The sequence below is a fragment of the Balaenoptera musculus genome, chromosome 16, assembly GCF_009873245.2.
Source record: "Balaenoptera musculus isolate JJ_BM4_2016_0621 chromosome 16, mBalMus1.pri.v3, whole genome shotgun sequence".
NCBI classification, from domain to species: domain Eukaryota; kingdom Metazoa; phylum Chordata; class Mammalia; order Artiodactyla; family Balaenopteridae; genus Balaenoptera; species Balaenoptera musculus.
Genome location: NC_045800.1, coordinates 84,109,311 through 84,129,692, shown reverse-complemented (window position 1 = coordinate 84,129,692; position 20,382 = coordinate 84,109,311). Strand labels below are relative to the sequence as shown.

General features: G+C 45.0%; 1 protein-coding gene across 2 annotated transcripts in view; it reads left to right on the top strand.

Annotated features, from left to right (window-relative positions):
• The window catches only part of GALNT2 (polypeptide N-acetylgalactosaminyltransferase 2), a 178,986-nt gene that overhangs the window by 121,423 nt on the left and 37,181 nt on the right, over window positions 1-20,382 (top strand). The window lies entirely within an intron of this gene.

Genomic DNA, 20,382 nt, shown 5'->3' with positions numbered 1-20,382 from the left:
AACAAATAATCCTAAAATTTATATGGGACCATAAAAGGCCCAGAATTGCCAAAGCAATCCTGAGAAAAAAGAACAAAGCAGGAGGCATAACCCTCCCAGACTTCAGACAGTACTATAAAGCTACAGTAATCAAAACAATGTGGGGGGCTTCCCTGGTGGCGCAGTGGTTGAGAATCTGCCTGCTAATGCAGGGGACACGGGTTCGCACCCTGGTCTGGGAAGATCCCACATGCTGCGGAGCAACTAGACCCGTGAGCCACAACTACTGAGCCTGCGCATCCGGAGCCTGTGCTCCGCCACAAGAGAGGCCACGATAGTGAGAGGCCCGCGCACTGCGATGAAGAGTGGCCCCCGCTTGCCGCAACTGGAGAAAGCCCTAGCACAGAAACGAAGACCCAACATAGCAATCAAGCAATCAATCAATCAATAAATTAAAAAACTTTAAAAAAAAAAAACAACAATGTGGGGCTTCCCTGCTGGCACAGTGGTTAAGAATCCACCTGCCAATGCAGGGAACACAGGTTCGAGCCCTGGTCCGGGAAGATCCCACATGTCGTGGAGCAACTAAGCCCGTGCACCACAACTACTGAGCCTGCGCTCTAGAGCCCACGATCCACAACTACTGAAGCCCATGCGCCTAGAGCCTGTGTTCCACAACAAGAGAAGCCACTGCAATGAGAAGCCCATGCACTGCAACAAAGAGTAGCCCCTGCTCACCGCAACTAGAGAAAGCCTGTGCGCAGCAATGAAGATCCAACACAGCCAAAAATAAATAAATAAATTTATAAAAGAAAACAACAATGTGGTACTGGCACAAAAACAGACATGGCTCAATGGAACAGAATACAGAGCCCAGAAATAAACCCACACACCTATGGTCAATTTTCAGCAAACAAGGTAAGAATATACAATGGGAAAAAGACAGTCTCTTCTGCAAGTTGTGTTGGGAAAGCTGGACAGCTGCATGTAAATCAATGAAGCTAGAACACACCCTCACACCATACACAGAATAAACTGAAAATGGCTTAAAGACTTAAATGTAAGACATGACACCGTAAAACTCCTAGAAGAAAACATAAGCAAAACATTCTCTGACATAAATCACACCAATGTTTTCTTAGGTCAGTCTCCCAAGGCAATAGAAACAAAAGCAAAAATAAACAAATGGGACCTAATCAAACTTACAAGCTTCTCTACAGCAAAGGAAACCATAAGCAAAATGAAAAGACAACCTAAAGACTAGGAGAAAATATTTGCAAATGAGGCAACCGACAAGGGCTTAATTTCCAAAATATACAAACAGCTCATGCAACTCAACAACAGAAAAATAAAAGAACCAATTGAAAAATGGGCAGAAGACCTAAATAGACATTCCTCAAAGAAGACATACAGATGGCCAACAGGCATATGAAAAGATGCTCAACATCGCTAATTATTAGAGAAATGCAAATGAAAACTACAATGAGGTACCACCTCACACCGGTCAGAATGGTCATCATTAAAAGGTCTACAAATAACAAATGCTGGAGAGGGTGTGGAGATAAAGGGAACCCTCCTCCACTGTTGGTGGGAATGTAAGTTGGTACAGACACTATGGAAAAACAGTATGGAGGTTCCTCAGAAAACTAAAAATAGAGTTGCCATATGATTCAGCAATCCCACTCCTGGGCATAGATCTGGACAAAACTATAATTCAAAAAAATACATGCACCCCTATTTCATAGCAGCATCGTTCACAATAGCCAAGACATGGAAACAGCCTAAGTGTCCATCAACAGATCAATGGATAAAGAAGATGTGGTACACACACACACACACACACACACACACACACACACACACACTAGAATATTACTCAGCCATAAAAAAGAATGCAATAATGCCATTTGCAGCAACATGGATGGACCTAGAGATGATCATATTAAGTGAAATAAGTAAGAAAGAGAAAGACAAATACCATATGATATCACTTATATGTGGAATCTAAAATCTGATACAAATGAACTTATTTATGAAACAGAAACAGACTCACAGACATAGAGAACAGAGCTGTTGTTGCCAGGGGGGAGGGATGGAGTGGGAGTTTGGGGTTAGCAGATGCAAACTATTACATATAAGATGGATAAACAACAAGGTCCTACTGTAGAGCACAGGGAACTATATTCAATATCCTTTGATAAAGCATAATGGAAAAGAATATGAAAAAGGATGTATATGTGTGTATAACTGAATCACTTTGCTGTACAGCAGAAACTGACACAACATTGTAAATCAGCTATACTTCATTTAACAAAAAATTTAAAAAAAGAATGCTCTGGGCCTGGGCGAGAGTCTAAGGCTTACACAATAGCGATCCAGCTTGTGTCTGTGTTAGCGTCTCTGAAGGGCCCAGCATAGGTCTCTGGAAAGACCGTGAGCAAACATTTGCAAAGGTTCATCCCCGAGTGCCTGTCCACACTTGTGGCCCAGTTTCCCAGCTGTGCCTCTGGGTTAGCCCTGGGGCAGAAATTGTCAGATCATTCTAAATGAGCGATATAATCTTATGTCTTTATCTTTGGTGCCCCTTCCCACCATCACCCTGGGAACCCAGCGATGACAGGCGCATCATCTGTGTCCTCCAGGAGCTGGCCATTCGGGGGGGGGGGAGAAGCAGGAGGGGTGACACCCCGCTCTGCATTGGGCGTCATGGAGCTCTCTCTAGCCTTTGTATTTAGACCTGTTGGTGAGTTTCTGTTGTGTTGGTGGGGACTGACCCTTTGTCGTCATGAAGTGCCCTCTTTATCACTAGGAACGCTTTTGTCTAGCTCAGCATCAATGCAGACACACCACCTTGCTTTAATTCAGTGTTGTTGCAACTTCGAATCGTTTTGTGTCCTTATATTTCTAGTGTATCTCCTATAAGTAGCAGATAGTTGGATTTGGGATTTTGATTCTTCTGACAGTCTTGTCTTTTAATTGGAGTATTTAGTCCTTTCCCCTTTAGTGCAAGTGCTGGTGGGCTATTGGGGGTTAACACTAGTGTCTCACTGTCTGGGTTCTATTCGTCCCATCTGTTCGTGTTCCTTGTCCTCTCCTTTCATGCTTCCTTTGGATTAAGTATCTCCCCAGCTGTTAGCTTGTTAATTAGAGTCTAATATAAATGAATACTCGTTTTCTCCTGGGCAATGCACAGACCACTTCCCCGCCTCTCCCTTTTATGCTTTATTGTCATATGGTTTAATTCCCTCTTTATGTGTAAACTCTACTGGACATCTTTTATTGTTTTTTTGCAGGAAATATCCTTTAGATTTATCTGCACATTGTTATTTCCGTTTTTCCTCATTTCTTACCTTTTCATTTTTCCCCCCGAGACTGTTTCCCCAGTTCTCATCCAACTTCTGTGAGTATTTCTCTTAGTGCCAATTTGTTGGCAATGAATTCTATCCTTTCATTTGCCTGAAAAAATCTTTTATTTCACTTTCATTTTTGAAGAGCGTTTTCACTGAATAGAGACTTCCAAGTTGACGGTTACTCTCTGCGCTTGCACATCGTCATTTACTTGTCTTCTGGCCTCCACTGTCCCTGGTGAAATATCAACTGTTAGTCTTATTGTTGCTTTTTGAAGGCATCTTGACTTTGTCCTCTAGCAGCCTTGAGGATATTTACCTTTGTCTTTGGTTTCAGCATCTCACTAGAATGCGCCTAATGCTGTCTGTGTGTTGAGCTTGGGTGGGGTTTGTACTTGTTCCTGAATCTGTAGCTTCATGTCTGTGTCAGTTTTTCTTGTGCCCCATCTTCTCTCCCCACTCCTGGATATTTCCACATGTCCTGTGTCCCTCTTATGCTCTTTCCCATATTTTTTTATCCTTTTTCATTCCCTGAGCTTCAGTCTGGACATAATTCTATTGGCCTTCCTTCCAGGTCACTAATTCTTTCCCCTGCTTTGAAAATCTCTTCTGCTTTCAAATCCACCGATTGAATTTTAATTTCAGTTATTATATTTTGTTGTGTATGAACAGCTATGGAGATATTTCAAGTCCGTAGCTGATGTTTTCATGCTCTGAAAAGGATCTAGTTTTGCTCTCTGGCAGGCAGCTAGGATAGGGCAGATGGCCTTGATCGAGGCTGGAACTGAGCTGGAATAGAGCTGGGGTTCTGTCTTTTGTGAGAGAGCTGGTGAGCGTCCAGATCTCTGTGCTGCTGGGCAGAAGCCCTTTGGGATCCTCCCTGGAAGTCTGGGCTGTTTATCAGAGGCCCCCTTCCTCGGCGCCCTGACCCCCAGCCCCATGCCTCTGGCAGGAGCCCGGCGTGGCCGCCACCTGCAGAGCCATCACTTCTCCTGGCTGGTTCAGCCTCTTGGCTCCACACTGCTTGGGGGAGGGGAGGATCAGGGAGTGTTGGACTCGTTCTCAGGGCTCCTCTTCCTTCCTGGCACCTGGCCCTACAGCCCCTGGCTGCCTTGTTCAACTCCAGTGCCTTCAAATAGATGTTTTGGTGTGTTTCATCAAAAATTTCTAGTTGCTGTCAGAAGGTAGGTTGGTCTACAGCAAGGAACTTGACTATCACTGAGAGCAAGAAAAAACCTGAGTATTTTATTTGGAACTAAATTCAGTATGAAGTTCACAGGTCATAAATTTTGCCCTGAGCAGCAATCTGTCCCAAATGAGAGTACATCGAAATAGCAGTGGACTTGAAGTTGGGAAGTGTAGCTTTTGTTAATGGCTCTACCACTTACTCCCAGACGAAGGTTGAAGTAATCTCTCTAAACCCTGGATTTCTGATCTACAAAACAATAACGCCTGCCCTGCCCATCTTACACATTGTCCTTGGGCTCAGATGTCTATGAAAGGACTTCATAAACTGCCAGTAACGACACAAATACAGGATGCAATTGTATTGTTGTTGTCGTATGTGCCTAGTGGCATGTGAGTGTGTGAAATCGGCTTTGAGTAGAGAGTGAACCGTTATTCTGTTGAGCTTTGCTCCCGACGTGTATGTGGCGTGGAGGGCAGACATTCAGCCTCCCGCGTGTGACCCCTGTTACACTGAGGGGCACCTGGGTCTTCTCACTGCAGTGCGACATTGGAGGCTTTCATTATTGACCAAAAGCAGTTGGAGAAACAGCTTTGAAACAGCAATCCCACCTATTTCAGAAGAAATCAAAGCAATTAAAATGGGGTCAGCAGAGTATTGCTTTGTTCTGTGGGTCTGAACAAACCATCCTGTTTCAGCCACACTTTTAAATGGGTTGCTTCACCATCACCGTGGAACCATGGAACCATTAAAAAAAAAATCTTCTGTATATTTTAGGAAATAGCCAAAACAGTATAAAATGTGTTTCAACTTCGTCAGTCATGTAGGCTGCACATTTCACTTTTTCTGAAACAGTATGGTTTCAGGGATTCCTTTTAACTTTTCTGTTGAGCTTGAAAGCAGCAGTGTTGTCAGTGGACGTATCCACACCCTTACCCCAGAACACCTGCCTGCTCACTCGTGGAACTGACCCGTCCACACGTACTCTGAGGTGTTAAGTGCCAGTGATGGAATCTGCAAGAACCCAGATACCCTTTTCAATCTGTGAAATTAAAAGTACAGACTTAAAATAACACTCATCTTTTTTTTTATTTTTTATACAGCAGGTTCTTATTAGTTATCTATTTTATACATATTAGTGTATACATGTCAACCCCACCACCATCAACACTCATCTTAACTATATTGGATCAATCATGATTTCCTCCATCTGACGATGATGAGAGAAGAAGACAGAAAATTCATGTCTTTGGAAATTCAAGTCTATTAAAAAAGGAAATATCCCAATAGGAATATTGCACTTGGATTCAAAATTTTATATTATTCAGTGTTGATTTCTTTTGATTCTTGGCATTCCTTTATTCATTCAGCAAGGATTTGAGTGCTTGCCATGTGACCGGTATTTTTCTGGTCACTGGGGAAACAGCAGTGAACAAAACTGATAAAAAAAACTCTGCCTTTATAGAGCTTACAGTGAGGGAGTGAAAGTAGAAGAGAATAAAATAAATGATCAAATTATATGGAATAAGACAATGTTAAATGCAATAGAGAGAAAATAAGGATGGAGGTCAGGGAGTGTGTGGGTCAAGGTCGAGGGTCCAATAATAAACAGGTGGTTAGCACAGCAAAAGGAACAACCAGCAAAATGAAAGAACAACTGACGGGAAATAATTGCAAATCATATATCTGATAAGGGGTTAATACCCAAAATATATGAAGAACTCATGTAACTCAATAGCAAAAATAATAATAATAATAATCCTATTAAAAAATGGGCAAAGGACCTGAATAGACATCTTTCCAAGGAAGACATACAAATGACCAACAGGTACATGAAAGGATGCTCAACATCACTAATCATCAGGGAAATGCAAATCAAAACCACAGTGAGACACCTCACACCTCAGACTGGCTTTCATCGAAAAGACAAGAGATAACAAGTGTTGGTGAGGATGCGGAGAAAAGGGAACCCTTGTGCACTATTGGTGGGAATGTAGACTGGTGCAGCCACTCTGAAAAACGTGTGGAGTTCCCTCCAAAAATTAAAAATGGAGCTACCGTAGAACCCAGCAATTCCACTCCTGGGTATACATCCAAAGGAAACGAAATCACTGTCTCAAAAGAGATAATCTGAACCCCCGTGTTCATTGCAGCATTATTTATAATAGCCAAGACATGGACGCAACCTAAATGTCCATTGATGGATGAAATGATAAAGAAAGCGTCACACACACACACACACACACACACACACACACACACACACACACACAATATGGGATGTTATTCAGCCATAAAAAGAAGGAAATCCTGCTATTCGTGACTGCATGGATGGACCTTGAGGGCATTATGCTAAGTGACATAATTCAGACAGAGAAAAACAAATATTGTATGATCTCACTTATATGTGGACTCTTAAAAAAAAAAAACTCATAGAGAAAGAGATGAGATTTGGTTACCAGAGGCAGGGGTAGAAGGCAGAGGAATTGGATAAAGGTAATCACAAGGTACAAACTTCCAGTTAGAAGATAAACAAGTTCTGGGGATGTGATGTAGTTAACACTGCCATGTGGTATATTTGAAAATTGCTAAGAGAGTAGATCCTTCCTGAACTGTCTCCTATATCCTCCAGTAGTTAGATGCATGTCGTTTTATATAAACAACACGATACTGCAGTTGCTGTTGGGCAGCCTACTTTTTTCACTCAGTACTACATAGGAAACATTTTAAATCTAGCTTTCATTTTTTTAAAAAAATTATTTATTTATTATTTATTTTTGGCTGCGTTGGGTCTTTCGTTGCTGCACACTGGCTTTCTCTAGTTGCGGCGAGCGGGGGCTACTCTTCGTTGTGGTGCGCGGGATTCTCATTGCGGTGGCTTCTCTTGTTGTCCGTGGGTCAATCGATATTTGATGGGTGTTTTTTTTAAAGGCTGGTAGTGTCTGTCATTGTTTCAAAAATTCAGAATTTACGCATTAAACCAACCTGATTAACTGCATTCAAAACCTCTTGATTCTTAATACCATCCACTTGATAGGAGAGTTTGAAGTGACTTCTGCTTATTTCTGCTTGTTCTGCTTATTTCTGAGTGGTTGCTGGATATGTTTGAATACAGTGATTTGGGGAATAGAAATTATATTGTGTACCTTTATTAGCATAGAATGACTCTCTGGCATTGCATCTAGTGTTTTCCTTTTCTCTATATGTTTTACTTTAAAAAAAAAATTTTTTTTCCACACCACACAGCATACGGGATCTTAGTTCCCTGACCAGGGATCGAACCCGCGCGCCCTGCATTGGGAGCACAGAGTCTTACTCGCTGGACCACCAGGGAAGTCCCGTTTTTGTCTTCTATGAGTTTTCATTTTTTGGGTGTCATTTTGATTTAGGTTTGCCTCTTGTAAGCAACCTAGTGTTGTATTTTTATTTTTAGACCAACATGACAGTCTGAAGTTTAACAGGACAAAACCATTTTCGTGTTTGGTCTTAATTTTTTTATGTCATTCTACTTTTTCCTGCTTCCTTGCTTTTTCTACCATTTTCATTCTTCTCTTACATGGAAAATGTGTTCTACTTTGTTGGTCCTTAGTTTTGTTAGTTTATTTTCTCCAGGGGTTAAGAAAATTTGTTTCCTACATTTAATTCAACTAGTTGCAATTTTTCATGTTTACAAAAATTCAAAAAAAAATTGAAAATTAGAGAAATGTTGGTTTAGTGCTAAGAATAAATACCAAGAATAAAACAATATATATTTTAAGATGAAGAATGAATATGTTTATACTTTCTCCTACCCACTTTCTGGTTTTGTTGATTTATCTGGACTTAGATACCGTTTATTGTTAAAATTACATTTTATGTAATTATTTAACAAAATTATATTTTATATAAGTATCTTCTTTTAAGAAATTTTTCATCTGTATAACCATATTTACACACGTCTACTAGACTATACTGCTGAAATAGTTTTAATGCATCCTAACATTTTATGTCATAAGTTGAGTTCTTGGGTTTGTTTATTTAGTTATTTATTTTGAGAGTAGATCTTCACGTGGTTTTTCAGATGGCTCAGATAATCGAAATACTTTCCTGGCTTGCTTACCTGAGAACTACTTTCCATTCCCTTCATACAAGAATGGTAAATTCACAGCGCATAGAATTGTTGCGGCGGGTCTGTTTTCCTTTGAAACTGTATATGTTGTTCTACTGTTTTCTGTTTAAGTGTTGTCACTGAGAAGCCTGAAGCCATTCTGATTTTGTTCGTTTATTTTATTCTATCAGTTAGGATACTTAAAGCAAAAAAGACACTTTATTAAATTGTTTAACATGAAGTCTGAAGGTCGTCCTCTAAGGCTGCTTCAACTGGACTGGGAGCTCTTTCTGGTTCCCTTACCACCTTCTTCTGCATTTGGGATTCTCTGCCTCATCCTTTTTGCCTCGTATAGTTGCAAGAAGGCTGCCATAGCTCCGTGCATCATGATCACTTTCAAGGCAGGAAGCAAAGGGGTCAGAAATGGCCTTTTCTTTAGTGACTCTCTGCTTTTATCAGCAAAATCCATCTTTTCTGGACGTCCCCTGCAGTCTTTCTGTTACTGTTCATTGGCCAGAACTAAGTCGTGGTTATTTGTGACCATGACAGGGGCTAGGGAAAGGAGTTTGTCTTTGGCCAAGCAGGACTCACCTCTGGGGCTCTGCAATTCACCCAAAACAACATCTGTAAGAAAGGAGCAAGAGGGGAATGATTTTTGTGTTACCAAGATAGGTGTACTCTTCTTCAGGTGTGTACAGAAGAAATTCCACGATGTTATAGAGTCAGAAGCACCGAACATAAATCGGTAACTGTCAGTGTCAGGGAGCATATATCAAATAACTTTATCATTCTGTCATTAACTAGAAGTTAAATTTCTTTTTTCCCGAGAGTCCAGAAGGATGCAGTTACACTTGACATGGGCAAAGTCTAAAGGAACCAAACATCATCCGGGCTTTTGTTGGAGTGGATGGGATCATGCCATGTCAAGCCAAGTGCTGGGTGTTTGTTCGTTTCTTTCTATGGAACCGATAGGCTGGGGCCAAGGAGGGGGGTTAAAGTAGTGACTCTTTTGCTTCCAGTTTACATCCTTGTATCAATACTTATCCAGTGACAGGACGATCTGTTTGCCTTTCATCCTTGTGAGGAAATGGGTCCAATGCAACCTTTGATTACTAATAACAATGTCATTGAGTGAAAAGTTGATCTTTGTACAACAAGCAAAAACATAGAGCAGGGGCTTCCCTGGTGGCGCAGTGGTTAAGAATCCACCTGCCAATGCAGGGGACACGGGTTCGAGCCCTGGTCCGGGAAGATCCCACATGCCGCGGAGCAACTAGGCCCGTGAGCCACAACTACTGAGCCCCCGTGAGCCACAACTACTGAGCCCCCGCTCGCCACAACTAGAGAAAGCGCGTGCGTACCAACAAAGACCCAACACAGCCAAAAATAAATAAAAATAAAATAAATTTATTAAAAAAAAAAACAACAACATAGTGCAGTTAACTGTCTTTGAAAAGTACCCGAAAGCATCATCCTTGGCAGTACATCATGTCCTTAAAAGTCAGAACCACTGCTAAGTGGCCAAAGTCAGTTATTTGACTCGAATTTGCAGGGAGGACTGAAAGAGAAGGACACAGGGCAGAGAGGCTCTGTTGAGACAGCAGGGAGCACGTCTCTTCACAGAGCAGTGCAGAGAGCAGCTTGGAAACCCGAGTGCGCGGCCCAGAAGGGAGACTGAGGCTCCGGGAGATGCCCCGGGTCTGTGGGCGGGGGGCAGGGACCCGCGGCTCTCACCGTCCCGAGAGGGCGGCTCCCGGCATCAGGCGGGATGAGAGGCTCAAGCACCAGGTGGCCTCTCTCTGTACTGGCCCCCACCCCCGGCCATGAGCCAGAGGTCCTGCCTGAAGTGAGCTTGGAGGGATTAGGAAGTTCAGATGGCCTCATCCACGGCTGTTATTTTCACAACATTCAATAGCCCTTGCCTCTTGAAAAAGTTTTCAGTTAAAATTTAGTGTCTGCAAAACTGGAGGCAAAAGGGCAGGTGATGCTTGTTGAAGGAGAAAACAGCTCTCTTTCACCAGAAGGTGCTGGCTGAAAGCAGCAAGTGGAAACCTGCCGTCCGCCCCCTCGGGGCGGGGGGAGGACCCTGTGTGTTCAGGGCGGTGTGTGTTTTCCGTGGTTGGTGCTGCAGTGACTGCGCGGCCGTGAGCCCGTGCTCGGGACTGTCCGCTGCCCTTTTTGCCTCTGGAGCCCTTGGCTCTTCCAGGGGATCGGAGGGCTTCAAAGGGAGAGCAGAAAATACGACAGGCTCCTGTTTCTGGTGTCTCGGGAAGGGTAGGTCCTTGGTTTAAGAAGACACTCCTGTGTCAGACACAGCGCAGGGCACCAGAACGCGGCTTCAGACCGAGAATTTCAGAGTGAGACAGACCTGCCGCGATTCCTGGGGCTTACTCAAATCTCCTGCCAACTGGATTTTTAAGAAGCTTAATTGCAGATGGGTCCCGCAGAGGTTTTAAAATCTCTTAGGATTTGGTTCTCTTCCATTTTAAAAGACCTCTGTAGAATAAGCTCTTTAGCTATTTAGGACTGATCAGAAATTAGTTGATTAGGTGGAATATTATGTCATTATCACTGTTTGAAGGATTATTAAGAGTGTATTTTAATTCAATGAACATTATACAACAGCTGTTAGCCTTCTTTTTTTTCCTTCCTGCTTTTTTAAAATTTTAATTCCATTTCCAACCCCCATTTTATCCCCCGGCCCGCCCAACCTCCCCAGACCCTCCAGAGCAAACGCCCCATGGAGATGGCAGTGTGAAACTGACCCCTTGTTTTTCCTTGTGTCGGAGCAGAGGTACCTGAGATTGAGGCTCTGAGGACTCTTCCTGCTCGGAAGAGCAGGGAGGGATGGCCCGTTTCAGGTGCACGGCCCCCTTTGCTGTGAATCCAGCCTCCAGCTATGGCTTGATCTTCTTCCAAAGGGCCCTGAGTGCTGGGGCCTTATTCAAAGGCCTTAGGCCCGACTCTCTAGGGGGGAGGGCTTGAGGGGTGCAGCACAGGGAGGGAGCTTCTAAAACTCAGATCCCCAGGCATCACCCAGACCTACTTACGTGGGCAGAGCCCAGGCGTCTGCATGTTAATAGTATGCTCTTGGGAGAGCCTGGCACTCACTAACTGTCTGAGCTTTGTGGTGACCGTGAGTCCATGCCAGGGCAGCTGCCACAGCAGGGCGTTCCCTGGTGAGGAGTGTGCCCAGCCCACGATTGGCTACAGACGGGGGGTGCCCCCCGGCTGCGCAGCTTGTATGGGAAGTTCCACCTCCCGTGGGGACAGCTGTGTCCGGCTACCAGGCCACGGTCACTCAGACAGCAGACCTGCCCCTTTCTTCCTCTGAAAAGGAACTCATGGCAGCACTCCCCGGGGGTGAGGACAAGGGAACAGAAGGTGCATTCGGGGCCTCGTCTGGGTAACCTGCTGTTCAGAGCCTGCATCCCAGGGTCCCTGTGCGGTAGCACCCCTGCACACACCTCCATGCACAAGCAGGGGGCAGAGGGCCTGAGAAGTCACAGTCTACTTTGATCGGTTCTTTTTTTTAATTTTAATTTATTTTATTTTTGGCTGCATTGGGTCTTCGTTGCTGCATGCGGGCTTTCTCTAGTTGCGGCGAGCGGGGGCTACTCTTCGTTGTGGTGCGCGGGCTTCTCATTGCGGTGGTTTCTCTTGTTGCGGAGCACGGGCTCCAGGCGTGAGGGCTCAGTAGTTGCGGCATGCGGGCTCAGTTGTGGCACACGGGCTCAGTAGTTGTGGCATGCAGGATCAGTAGTTGTGGCATGCAGGCTCAGTAGTTGTGGCACGCGGGCTCAGTAGTTGTGGCTCGCGGGCTCTAGAGCGCAGGCTCAGTAGTTGTGGCGCACGGGCTTAGTTGCTCCGCGGCATGTGGGATCTTCCCGGACCAGGACTCAAACCCGTGTCCCCTGCACTGGCAGGCGGATTCCTAACCACTGCACCACCCGGGAAGCCCTCTTCTGGCTTTTGAATGCTCCTGGCCCTGCCGTCTGAGCTTGACCCCCACACGAGCCCTTTTGGTTTGTCTCCCCTGGACTGAGGGTGCACGTGGAGACTGGCACCTTCTCAGGTGCTGGGTCTGCTGGCGAGACCGAGGGCAGAGCAGCCCAGAGCTCTCTTTGCCGTCCATCTGCCCGGGCACCGCCCTACGTGTGTACCTTGGTGCAGGGCAGAGGCAGGTGCCACGTGGCTCCTTCCCAGAGTTAAAGCTACTCATTACACCTACTGGCACCTCTCCCCGGTTCACCCTACCCTCCTCTCTGCTGAGCACAGAACTGCCTTTGTTTCTCCAGTGATCGAATTCAGTTGGATTTAAAGCCGTAGGGCAGCTCTGTGAATCAAGAAGTTACAAAAAAAACAAAAAACCAGGGTAAACCTCAAAATAGAAGGAAGGAAATAATGAAGGAAAAAGAAAAGATTAATGAACTAGAAAAATAAGAAACAATAAGAGGATAATATAAAGCTTGATTTTCAAAAATTAGAAATCTCTAAGAATACTGATAAAAATAAAAACTACAATTGAAAAATATCAGGAAGGCTTCCCTGGTGGCTCAGTGGTTAAGAATCCACCTGCCAATGCAGGGGACACAGGTTCGAGCCCTTGTCCGGGAAGATCCCATGTGCCGCAGAGCAACTGAGCCCGTGCACCATAACTACTGAGCCTGCGCTCTAGAGCCCGTGAGCCACAACTACTGAGCCCACGTGCCACAACTACTGAAGCCCACTCGCCTAGAGCCCATGCTCTGCAGCAAGAGAAGCCACCACAGTGAGAAGCCCACTCACCGCAACGAAGAGCAGCCCCACTCGCCGCAACTAGAGAAAGCCCGCGTGCAGCAACAAAGACCCAACGCAGCCAAAAATTAATTAATTAATCAATTATAAATAATATCAGGAATAAAAGAGCAAATACAACTATAGATTGAGTTTGTAAAGATGGTAAGAAAATTGTAAGCACACTTTTATGCAAATATAATACATTTAAAAACTTATATGGAATGCTTAATTTTCTAGGAACATGAAAATTACCAGAGTCATTCAAGAAATAGAAAAATATGAATACATACAAGCCATGAAAGACCTTTTCAGCAATAAAAAGTTTGCCTTCCCCGGATTCACAAGGCTCAAGTGGGTTTGCATAGAACACAGACTATTTTAGAGAATTTCTAGAAAAAGAGGGAAAGCTGCCCTGTTTGCTTCTTGAGAGCAGGAGTACCTTGCTGTGAAACTGCAAAAAGAAAGTAGAAGAACAGAAAATTGTAGATCGATTACTGTTATGGTTATAGATTGAAAAAATTCGAAGCCAAATACTAGCATGTCTAACATAGCTCTATTTTTTAAAAAAAAACCATAGCCAAGTAGAGTTTATTTTAGGAATGCAAGAATGATAGAACAGCAGGAGATATATTAAAACACTACTCTTTCTCAACGGATTAAAGGAGAAAAGCTATATGATCCCCCTCATAGATGCAAGGGAAAAAAAAAATCATAAAATTCAGCACTTGTAAGGGAATTTCCTTAACCTGATTAAAGGTGTCTGTAAAACATCTATGGCAAACATTACACTTCCTGAAAATCTAATTGCATTCACCTTGAAGATGGGACCAGGGCAAGGGTGTTCTCTACCACCTTTTTTATTGCATGGTGTGTTGCAGGCCGTGAGCAGTGCCCTATGAAGACAAGGACCGCAGAGGTAGAAGAAGTGTAAAGCAAAGGACAAAATGCGGATGGATTGATGAGTGGAAAAATCCAAGAGAACCTACAAATTCTCAGAACTAAGAGAGCTCAGTGAGGTTGCTGAGTGCGGGGTCCACAGACGCAAGCCAGGGCCAGTAGTGGCCTGAGCAAATGTGAGAGGAGAGACCCCGTGCCCTGCAGCCACAGAGCTGTGAGGTTCTTAAGCGCAAACGCGACACAAGGTGCGTAAGGCTTTTCTGGAGAAAATGAGATAATTACAAAACATAACTGAAGGACGTTAAAAAAAAAACACTCGGGCTTCCCTGGTGGCGCAGCGGTTGAGAGTCTGCCTGCCAATGCAGGGGACACGGGTTCGAGCCCTGGTCTGGGAAGATCCCACGTGCCACGGAGCAGCTGGGCCCGTGAGCCACAACTACTGAGCATGCGCGTCTGGAGCCTGTGCTCCGCAACAAGAGAGGCCGCGATGGTGAGAGGCCCGCGCACCGCGATGAAGAGTGGACCCCGCTCGCCGCAACTAGAGAAAGCCCTCGCACAGAAACGAAGACCCAACACAGCCAAAAAATAAATAAATTTAAAAAAAATAAATAAATAAATAAATAAAGAGATTGTCCCATTCTACCTTAAAAAAAAAAAAAAGAAACACTCAATATTATAAAGAAATTATTATAATAATTGCCTTCAAATTAATCTATCAATTCAGTGCAGTATCATGCAGTGCTTAAAGACCTGATCCTTAAATTCATAAGGAAAAGCAGATGGCCACAAATCGCCGGTGAAGCAGCTTGCCTGTCAGATGTGAAGGCGTACTTCAGAGCCACAGCCAGAGCAGTGGGGGACGAGTACAGAGAGATGCACAGAGCGGAGGTGGACCAGGGGTCAGTGTACACACACAAAATGTGGTGTGACAGCAGTGACTGCACACGTCGGCAATGACGTAGTAAACCGTTAAACGACGCTGGGACCACAGACTAACCGTACGGGGAAAAATGAGATCACTTAGTCATACCATTCATACAAATATGTCTAGGCAGGTAGATGGGTAACCTAAATGTTAAAAGCGTTTGTAAAAGTGAAAGTATTTGGAAGAAAATCTACTAAATTATATTAGAGACCTTAGGTTAGAAACCCTTTTTCTGAACATTACCCCAGGGCCACAGTTTGAGAAATCAAAATTTAAAAATATGTTTGACGGAAGGCATCTTAAACAGAATTACAGGATCTGCCACAGACTTGAAGATTTTTGCAGTGCATATGGCTGACAAAGGATACTATCCAGGATATATAAATTCGTATCATCAAATAATAACGAGGTAAAAACCTAACAGAAAGTAGACAAGAATATGAGCAGGCAATTAACAGAAGAAACTATCTAATCAGCTCATAAACACATGAAAAGATGTGTGCCCTCGCTAGTAATCAGGGAAATGAAAATTAGAACAATAAGAGGCTATTTCATACCAACCTGGTGGGCAAAATGTAAAAATCTGATGCTATCAAGAGATGGTGAGAATATGGAACAGTGTGAACCCTTGTGGATGAGAGGAAGCTGGGAACAGCCTTCAGAGATCAGCTTGCTGAATCAAGTAAATCTAGTAGTCCTACCTGTGGGCAAGTGACGCAGAGAAACTTTCTCACATACGTAAAAAGACAGTGTCCGTGGCTGCATTGCTCCTAACAGAGAGAAATTGGCCATCCGCAGAAAGGGATTGGATGTGGTGTGTTCCTACAAGGGACGGCTGTGCAGCAGTGGGTGTGAATGAAATAGAGCCGTGCGTGTCAGAACAGGTACGTTCCCAAAGGCGGAGAAGGCAAACCACAGTGCAGTGTCACCCATACACGTTTTGAATATACGCAGAACACCACTCTATGTTATTTGTGAAGATGTACACATGTAGTTCGTTGAAGACATACATAGGAATACTGATGTACCAAATTTAGGGTAGTGGTTACCGCTGGTGAAGATGGGATTTGAGGTGGGAAGGACATACCAGGACTACAGCTATTACACGTCAGGTTTTGTTTCATTTTAAAATCTGAATCAGGGACTTCCCCGGTGGTCCAGTGGTTAAGAATCTGCCTTCCAATGCAGGGGATGTGGGTTCGATCCCTAGTCAGGGAACTAAGATCCCCCATGCCGCAGGGCAACTGAGCCCACGTGCCACGACTACTGAGCCCGCACGCCTCAACTAGAGAGAAGACCGCAATGAAGAACCCCACGTGCCGCAACGAAGACCCAGCGCAGCCAAAAAAAAAACAGTTCTTTGTGGCACTCTCAATAACAGTAAAATAAAACTTTGAAACATGCTAAAAAAAAAATCTGCATCAAATGCCAAGGTTGCAAAATATTAAGATTTGAAAAAGCTGAGTGGAGGGTGCATGGGCACTTGTATAACAGCTTCTAGGTTTTATGTTTGAAATATCTTGCACACGTAACCACGATGATGGGGGTGACGACCTGAGAAAAACAGGCCAGCTACCTCTCTCCCCAACAGGCCACAGGACATTCATTACCACACTGAGTTGATCACGATCCAAGACTTGATCCTTGTCAACCCAGGGAAATACATTTTTTTTTTTTTTTGCTTGTTTATTTTTTTTTCCCCCATGCTTTGCTTTGCTTTGTTTTGTTGTCAGCAAATCAAAGGTAAATTTTCTCTCAGGGGCAGACTCAAACTAAAATCATAGGCTGAATGAAAATCCAGAATGCCTGTTTAATAATTTGTAAAGAGAAATGCATATGACAGCAACCGGAACCTTGAAACACCGTGACTGATCCTGGTGTCTCCCCTTGAGGTGTCTCCCGGGAAGCTGAGACATGGTGGGAAGACCTGCTGTGGGTGCGCAGTAAGCAGTTGCTGCCGTGGAGACTGACACTCAGGGTCCCCGTTTGCCAGAGGTTTCCTCCTACGGGGGACTCCAGAGCATGTTCAGAACACGGGCTGGGTATTGAATGCTTAGGGTCGTGGGGTCTGCACATCCCTCTCTGGGGACCCTGCTGGCTTCAGAGGGGTGGGAAAGATGCCTAGGTAATCCCCACAGGCACCGTCGGCACACAGCTGCCACATGCATATGGTAACCCTCATGAGGATGACAGGGACCTTTCCAGTATTCAGAGTCCTTCTTCGCTATTTGATTGTCCCAACAACCAGGCAAGATTGGAAGGGCCAGGCTTCCCCGGTGGTCCAGTGGTTAAGGCTCCGCGCTTCCACTGCAGGGGGCACGGGTTCGATCCCTGGTCGGGGAACTAAGATCCCACATGCCACACAGTAAGGTCAAAAAAAATTTTTTTTAATTAAAAAAAAAGAAGAAGAATAACATGTTAAAAAGAAAAGATTTACAGGGATGAAGTGCCTCAGATCACTCAGTTACCAAGGTTACCACAGTCCAGATGAGCTGGGGTGGGGCTGGGGAGGCACCCTGGGGGCGTGGGGTAGAGGGTGTGTTTCTGTGCCCCTCTCCACACCACGGAGCAAACTTCCACCGTATTAAACAGAGCCTCTAGCTTCCCAGTCTGAGGACGTGTGTTTGATTGTGTCACCAGTGTCTTGACCAACCGCAAGTGTAGCACCTGCGTCAGAGACAAGCCTCCCCGGGTTCGTTCTGCACCCCGAGGGCTCAGGAGCTCCCTGCACTTGACGTCAGCTGATGCAGAATTCAGGTTTGATGGCCATCTAGTCTCAGAGAAATTTAAAGCTAAATTAGAGATTTTTTAAAAAATCACTGTGTCCAGTTTTTTTCAAGTCCCCATTTTACTGGACAGGGAGTCACCAGAATGACCCTTGGAAACCCAAGTGAACTTGACCCAAAGCCCATCTTCAGCATCACGCTGCTTCAGCTGCATCGTCCGGGAGGGAGAACAGAACTGACTGCAGACTCTCCTTGACGCTGACTCCAAATAAACCCCAGCTTCTATCAGTTCCCAAAGAAGTTCAAGGATGAAGGTGCCCCCGGCAGCCAGCTCCCCTGGCAGGTTTCTGTATCAGGCGGGTGTTCTTCCCCCAGCTCCGGAGCAGAGAATTCTGCTTGGCAGGGACAGCGCTCTTTACATGCAAGATTTATTCTGTTTCTTTTTAAAGAAATTCTTCAAATACCACCCCCCCCTTTTATCTTGGCACAGTGTATGGACTTAGGATCTGAATTCATATACTAACCTATAACACTCAGACTCACGGGGTATAAGATACTCTTCAGTCTTTACTTGTCATCCGTCTTTACCTTAGAAATGGGATATACCTCTGAAATTTCCTGATTGCCAGTTCCTAGCAAAACTAGGTGCCTGATGCCCTATGTTACGGAATTTTAATAAAACGATGTGAATGCAGCAGCCCTGTGTGTTCTGAAAAATGTTTCCAGAGCCCCTTGAGAATTCCAAGTGCTCGTGGGAGACGAGGCTTCCTGCAGAGAAACAGAAAATGAGAGAATAGGACCTGATTGGATCGGCTGAGTTTACTATGATTTGAGCCTGAAAAATGCTTCCTTCTCTCCTTTTGATTCTCACGTGGCTGCTCCAGCCCGAGCTCAGCAAGTCATTTCAGCGCTGTCTGCTCAGCTCAGCCCTCGCCACTGGGTGGGTTGGGGCCTGATTGCAGAGGGCGTCCTATCCTGGGGTTGTTATTTCATTAGCATTACAGATTGGGTTCTTGGGAATGACATTCGTTGGTAGTTTGTTTACAGTTGAACCTTGCAGAGTCTTCCTTATTACTTCCTTAATCTAACAATTGGCGAATTCTTGAAATTAAAAAACAACAACAACAACAACAAAAAAACCCAGCCTTATCCATCTACTTGTCATTAAATACTTAGCCGTCAGGAGCTACAATGATCAACAACAGTAATACCCGAATGCGTTCTTTTCCCAAACAACAGCGACTGGTATATTATGTTGTTTTCTCATGGTTAATTAAAATCCAGCTATCCATATAACTAACATAAACAAAAGAAGCCCATTTTGTGATCTGACCTCATTGCTTTTTAATTTTGCTGCTTTTCTGGCTCATTTTCAAAATTTGCTCTCTGAAGTAGTTTTACCAGTCACGAGGGAAAATCAGTGTCTGTTGACTGTTTTCCTCTGAGGCGCAGCTGAGCATCAAAGATTTTTTTTTTTTAATCTTTCTCCTTTTCCTACTGATTTCCCATTTAAGATAGATACCTTTCATTCTGGGAGCAGATCACTTACAGCTGTGGTCAATTCCATTAAGAGCTAAGTAGTAAAACAAGTTCTTGAAAATGTGTTGGCCCCATGGAAGGTTTTCCAGCTTCTCCAGTGGAAACCACTGAAGTGATACCAGTGCAGGGACCCCCAGATGGTGAGCGCAGCCTGGAGGGACCACGTCCTGGGCGCCGGCTGGTGGTCCCTACCCTACTGCAGGCAAGGCCGTCACCCTCTCCACCTTGGGTACAAAATGACTGGTTGAGAACTGCTTCCAGAGGCCAAAGATACTTTAGCTGTCTGTCCCACCCCTTCCCCCTCCCGGCTTCAGTAGTACCACCAGCCTGGTAACTCCCTGAGTGCACTCACGCCACGATTCGACTGTTCACAGACGTCCTCGCGAGCTGTTAAGCCCGCCCAGGGGTCTTGTTCTCTCATGGTTCTCTGGAGCGTCACCTCTACGCTGGCATGTTCTTCAAGTTCATGGAGCCTTCAAGGGATCGAAGGGTCCCTTAATGATGGGTTCTGCAGAGCCCAGTCTCCCTTTACGGGTCCTTTCTGTCGCCTAGTGGGTGATGCCTCATTATCTTCAGCCTAGGGCTATAGCGTCCTGTGTTTTCAAGCAGCCATTCAGGGCCCTGGCAGCCTTGTGTCTGTCTGCAGGGACCAGCCGTGACAAGTGCCTGTTGTAACCTGCCCGTAGTTTTGCAGGCCTGAAGCGACTTTCTTCAGAGCGGTCCTGGGTTCTTTCAGTACTGCTGCAAGTGGAAGGGGGAGCCGACGGGCTCAGGTGCCCACCCATCCTTCCCTCGCTCACAGCAGCCTGCACCGCTGTCACCTACGTCGTGTGGACGCGGTCCGGCGAGGTGAGGGGCGTGTGTCCTGCATTCCGGGATCGGGGGAGCCGTCAGTGGGGTAGTGCCAGGTGCCACAC